This window comes from Pagrus major, chromosome 24 (assembly GCF_040436345.1).
Source record: "Pagrus major chromosome 24, Pma_NU_1.0".
Lineage (NCBI taxonomy): Eukaryota > Metazoa > Chordata > Actinopteri > Spariformes > Sparidae > Pagrus > Pagrus major.
Genome location: NC_133238.1, coordinates 20,655,957 through 20,662,325, shown reverse-complemented (window position 1 = coordinate 20,662,325; position 6,369 = coordinate 20,655,957).

The following is a 6,369-nucleotide window of genomic DNA, read 5'->3' as shown; positions in this document are numbered from 1 at the left end:
GAGCGCCAATCAGGCCTTAAATTATTGAAAACGGCTTGTTTCATGTAATAATTTAAGAAAACATTGCAGTGTCTTCATCTTTTCATCGATACACCAACTTTTCTTCCCAAGCAAACCTTATAAACATTATTGTTGTTGAATTTCCAATGTTTCCACAAGCACAAATTGAAAACGAGCATAAAAACAGTTAAATAGAAAGGGTTGACACCAATGAAAACTAGTATGGCTCTCAGTAGAGTGCATATTGTACCTCTGCCAAGGCCCAACTTTCCCCTTAAACTCTTTAATTAGAAGTCAATTGCCCTGTATCACTCTAAATTTTAAACCACTCATAACTGCTTAACCATAATTTAAGCTTATCAGATATGTAACAGCCAACCACTAGGACAACAAAACAATGCAGATGGAATCAGGAAAAACCTGATAAATTAACAAAAATCTCACAATATTAAAGAAGATGTTGAGAGAAAGTTTCTGGATCCATCCATTTATTTGGCTCCACGCAAGAAGTTTATAGGGGCTTGCATCCTCCATCCTAGTTTTGTGGAAATTTGTGCCACAGTTTTTGTTTAATCCTGCTGACAAACCAACCAACAAACAACCAACCAAAAAATATACAGCACCAACCAAAAAACAAACTAACCAGACAAAAGATATACCAATCAACCAAACAAACAAAAAACATACCAACCAACCAAACAAAAAACATACCAACCAAACAAACAAAAAACATACCAACCAACCAACCAACCTTCAGAAATCTGTGGGTCGGAGGCTGTCTGTAATAATAATTACGAGTCTAATTACTTGATCATCATTATTGTAATTATGAGTCAGATGAGGTACAAGGACAAGAGGGGAAACATCGGCCACTGTCCCCACCTATTGTTGAGCAGTTGTGATTGGGAGGGTACAGCATGTGGTCGTCACAGGCACGTGCTCTTGCTCATGCAGAAATGCGCCCTCGCTGGTTTTTATGAGCGTGGGGTTTTGAGGCTAGAGCTCCATTTCTCGCTCATTGTAAGTCTTTTGCCTCTTTACCGGTGAGGAGAGTCTCCTACCTTCGAATACTCATTTGGATGTTGTTTACGGTAACAACAACAGAAGCTTCAAAACATTCAGGTCACAGTGGTGCTTTTTTTGGTAATGTTGCATTATGTTGTGGTAGAATTTTTTGGCACTTTTTCTTTCATGGACGGTGACAGCATAGATACAGACAGCAAGCAAGCAAGACACGCAACAAAGGTTCACACTCAGAATCAAGCTGGAAACTTCACAATTACATGGTCGGCATCTAAACCACGAGGCCACAAGGACGCCCTAAGGCTGATTTTCTATGACACAGTAATAATGTTGGTCTGAACGCAGCCCAAGAGAGCAGATTCACCGATCACAAACTGTCTGCTACTTCATATATTTCTTTTTCATCCGTGTAGCTTTTGTTTTGTCATCTGTACTCTTCCTGGAAGTTTCAGCTCTGAAGAACATGACAGCGTGTTGAAGACCATGCCTCGAGATTTAACAACTGCCTTTGCCGAAACCGCACACGTTGCTCATGCAAACCAAATCCCAAACCTCTGCATTCTTCTGTGTATTGTCAGCGCTGTAGTCATCCCATCGAGGTTACATAATATATCTTCATCTCCCAACTATTTGTCATTTGGCAGAGGCTTGTCACAGCAAACATGTTTGTGTGGCCTGATCTTGTGTTTGATCCGCGACATCTGTTTCATGTGTACAGTACTTCCCGGGCCCCGAATACGTCCACATCCAGAAATAGAATCTAATTTTGGATGACCGAATTGTTTGTTCCAAGAACAAACTGTTTGTTGCGAGGAAATAGGAAAGAGCACAAAAGTGAAATACATCATAGTTCAGAGCTGTGAGTGTGGGCAGTTGTTGCACACGTTGAGAAATATTGTGTTTTAAATTGCCTGAAATCAATCCCGTCTTACCCAAGTGTGCACTACAGTTCCCCATTTCCCAAGGCCTTGTGGCAATGCATGCTACTTTAAGGACTTCAGAGTGTTTCAGGAAAAAGAAATAGAGTTGTAATACTTTCAAGAGGACACAGGAATTGGTTTCTTTGAGTGGAAAGAGTCGAGAGTTCAGTCTCAGCAGGGAGCACGGCCATGTCATTCTGGTTGTGCTCCCAACTCCTCCAGACTCTGATCCCCGCGCCTTAAGCTGTCAGCAACAGATGTGACAATTACCATACGGCACTTGAAGAAAAGTCACAGAGTTCAGCAGATCGGATAACATGTTTAAGACTTGCCAAATTCTCCAAACAAAATCAAATTTGGTATGTTTGTTCAGGCAACATGGCGAGTTCCTGACCAAAAAAAAAGAAACTGCTATACTTGGCTTGGATTCACGCTGTGTGCACAAGCTGGTCGTCCAAACTTTGTCACACAGCTTCATTCACTGTCCTCCAACAACAGTCTCCTCCAATTGGTTGAAAACTCTGTGATTAAGTGCAATTTCTTACATGAGACTTGTGGCCACGTGTTTTTGGTTTACCTCTTTTTAGGAATTTGCGAGTCGTGTCTGGCTCCCGCTGCGACTCACGAAACCTGCTCCATCTGCTACCAAACAAACAGACTTTAGGTCGCAGTCTGTTTGCTGGCATTTGTTGTATTTGTCAGCATTTTGAGAACACCTAATTAAATTTTGCTTGGAGCACGATGTTGGCCAGAAACAGAAGATTTCTTTTTAACATTTCTGGACTTGAAGTTGTCCAGAAGTTGGCGATGATGGCTGGTAGATGCTTGTGGACTTGTGGAGGCTGATTCAATCTAAAAATCTACATGGCTTCCTATAATCATTGGACGTTTGATGTGTAATTACATCCTTTAAAACTTGAAATTAATAACAGCACAACAGGGACAACCAGGGCCTTGTTATTGTGCCACGTTTGTTTGGCAAACGCTCAGTCAAGACGATCGATTGACTCTCGCGTGTTTAAACGTCCATGTTCGTCAAAGATGTATGCCGTGTCTAATCCGAGAAGTCTCTGCATCCCTCAGCTTGTTTGGCAAAGCTCGTAAAATTCAGTTTCTGTGACCTCAGCCTTTGTGAAGCCATGACATATTTTATTTAGCGGGCAGGAGACAGGAAGAGTCTTGTCATTTGCTCGCACGGCTGGAACGAGTTAGAACTGCTTGAGAGCACTTAGTGACAGAATACACTTTGTGTTTTTTTACAAACTGGTGTGTGTCTGTGACTAATTTGCTGTCTTATTGTATGTCATGCTTTGTTGGTTCACGATAAACATGAGCTCCTGCTGTCAGTGATGGAATATAACCAAGTACTTTTACTCGAGCACTGTTCTTCAGTACAATTTTGAGATAACTGTCGTTTATTTGAATATTTCCATTTTCTGTTACTCTATACTCACACTTCACTACAATTTGGAGGCAAATATTGTACTTTTACTAGTTACTAGTTACTTTGCAGATTACATGCTTTATAAGAGCCCATTTTTAAATCAATTCATTATGACTTTATGTTTTCACCAGTCGGTCGGTCGGTCGGTCGGCTGATTGGTTAGTTGGTTGTTTGGTTGGTTTGTCAGCAGGATTACACAAAAACTGCTGAACAGATTTCTACGAAACTTGGGTGGAGGATGGTTCTCAGCCCATTATCGACCCCAATAACTTTTGGTGTGGATCCAAGAGTTTTTTCTGACGTTTTTCAACACTGCGAGGTGGGGTTCTTTTCAACTAAGGAGTTACTTCTCAGGGAATTAACTTTAAAAAAAAATCAGGCGTATTTAGGTGTCTGGTATCTATGTGTGAGAACAATTTGTTGCGGATCCAAATAAAATTCTGAAACTATTGGATCTGAATGTTTCATTTTATATTAGATTAGGCTTGATTGAATTAAAGGTCTAATTTGTAAGACAGTTGATTATTGAGTGTTATTCCCAACTCTTCAAACATTGGTGCTTTGTTGGCTGGCCAGACTGACGAACCCAAAGTTTCAGTATTTGAAGAGTTGGGAATAAGACTCAGTAATAAACTATGTTACAAATAGGCCTTCAAGAGGGACTATTGGGCCTCTGCAGAGGTATGCACTCTAACAAGTGCCAATCTAGTTTTATCTGCAATCAGACAAAAAAAATTGATAATCAGAAAAATGTTGAATATTGGATCCAATCGGTCGACCATAGTACAAACATGTAATTATATCTATAATTTAACTTTTACATGTACTTTGATACTTACATATTTCATATCTGATACTCTTAGATACTCTGAATTCAATGTGCCTTTCACTTGTACTAAAAAAATATTCTAACATGACATCTTTACCCAAGTATGACTCCTGGGTTTAACACTGCCTGTTGTTCTTACACCCTGTTTGTCAGGAAGTACTTTTGTCCATTGCCCATTGTTTGACTTAACAGGGCACATTTCTCTCAGAACAATGGCGACACTGACAGCTAAGCAATAACCTCCCAGACAAATCTCTATAAGATTTGCTCCCATCACATGACAACAGATGACGCACAATGTTGACACTTTTCAGAGATGGATTTAGTCACCAGCTATAGTGTGAGAAATGTATGAGTTAGGTAGGAGCTATCTGATAATGAACGTTTAAGACCGAGGCATTGTGAGGGGAACAATGCGCCACTGATAAAGAAGTAATGTGTGCTGGCTTAAGCTGTGATTACACTGCTGCATGAAAATCCATTGTTTTGTTTGTGGAGCCGTTAGCTGAAAGCCACTTTTACACCCGCAGGTACGATGTTAAACACCCAACCCTCGCTTGATATGTTCGAACAGTGCTGGCTGACAGATATACTGTATACTAGTAGTGGAAAGTAACAGACTGCAGGCACGCAAGTACTGTAATTAAGTGCAATTTTGAGGGACTTGTAGTATTTTTCCATAACATTTCAGAAGGAAAATTGTAGTTTTTACTCCATGGTGTTTGTTTGAACTATGCAGATAAAGATTCTATAAATAGAAAACGTGATCATCTTAGAAAAGATGATGTATTGTCATAGATCGGGTCAGAAGTGCTCATATGTTAAGATATTATAAAGGTAATAGTTCAACATTTTGGGAAATAAGTGTGTTTCACTTTCCCAGTGAAAGGTAGATGGGAAGATCTATATCACACTCATATCTGTAATGAGCTTGTAGAACATTAGCTTAGCCTAGCTTAGCATTAGGGCTTGAAACAGCCAAGTTAGGTTTTGTATTGGTAAAACAAACAAGATAGTGTGAGCTTTAGAGGTGCTGGTAGGCAGATTTTTTGTTTAATTTCAGACAGAACAGGCTAGATGTTTCCATTTGTTTCCAGTCTTTATGCTAAGCTAAACGTCTCCTGACTGTAGCTTAAAAAAAAAGCTAAATGTAAATATTATTCATATTATATCATTATTTTATGGTATTTTTTTTTACTTAATTATTAAATTGAAAGTTTTTATCTATCTATTGTAAATGACCTGGCCCACCTGCAGTACATTCATCGCCCGCCAGGGGAGCGTAGCCCACACTTTGGGAATCACAAAACAACTAAACCTTTGTTTAATATTTAGAGTTGTATTTTTGCATCATCCCAAATGTTTCCAACAATGTTCACAACCAGAGAAATAGTAATTTTATTCAAGGTAATGGTACGTTTGATTCGGAGGCTATATATTATATTTAATAACACTTTCATATATTTTAATTCTGTGAAATGTTCTTGTAATGGTGTATTTTATTCTGATGTATACTGACATGTCTCACTGTAAAAACAAATGGAGTCAGTTCAAGGGACTGTGTTGAGAGAAAAGTTCCTAGGATGTTAGCATTGTTAGCATTCCTCAGTGAGACTAAGCTAGCAGCTAGAAGCACCTCATGATTTCAGTCAGGGATGGTACTGCTAACACACCATTTCAAACTGTCAGAATGTCAGCGGATGTCTTCGGCGTGGGCTGCGAATCTACATTTCACGCGTCACAGACACTATGTGTTACACGTCTTGTCTTGTTTCTCCGCGTTGGTCTCAATTACAAATCCTCATCCAAGAATTTCTTATTAACTCTACAAGCTGATTCTGTTTTTTTTTCCCCCTCCCTCGCTCTTTATGTTGACAAGAGCCAGAAGGAAATACTGTAACCCGAACTCCTTGTCTCTCCTCACCTACTGGCCTGCCTCCGGAGCAGTGACAGTCCGGGCACATATTTCACACATCACACGCGTCAAGACGAACCTTCCCTCTCCGCTGCCACATCCTTTAGTCAAACAGTTACTTAAGCGGACTCACACATGCACACACACCGCACGGGTTACACATACGAGCAAGCACACCCCCTTCTTGTGAGCCTCTGCAATGCAAAGCTCCATATAAGGGCATGCTGATGATGTAATG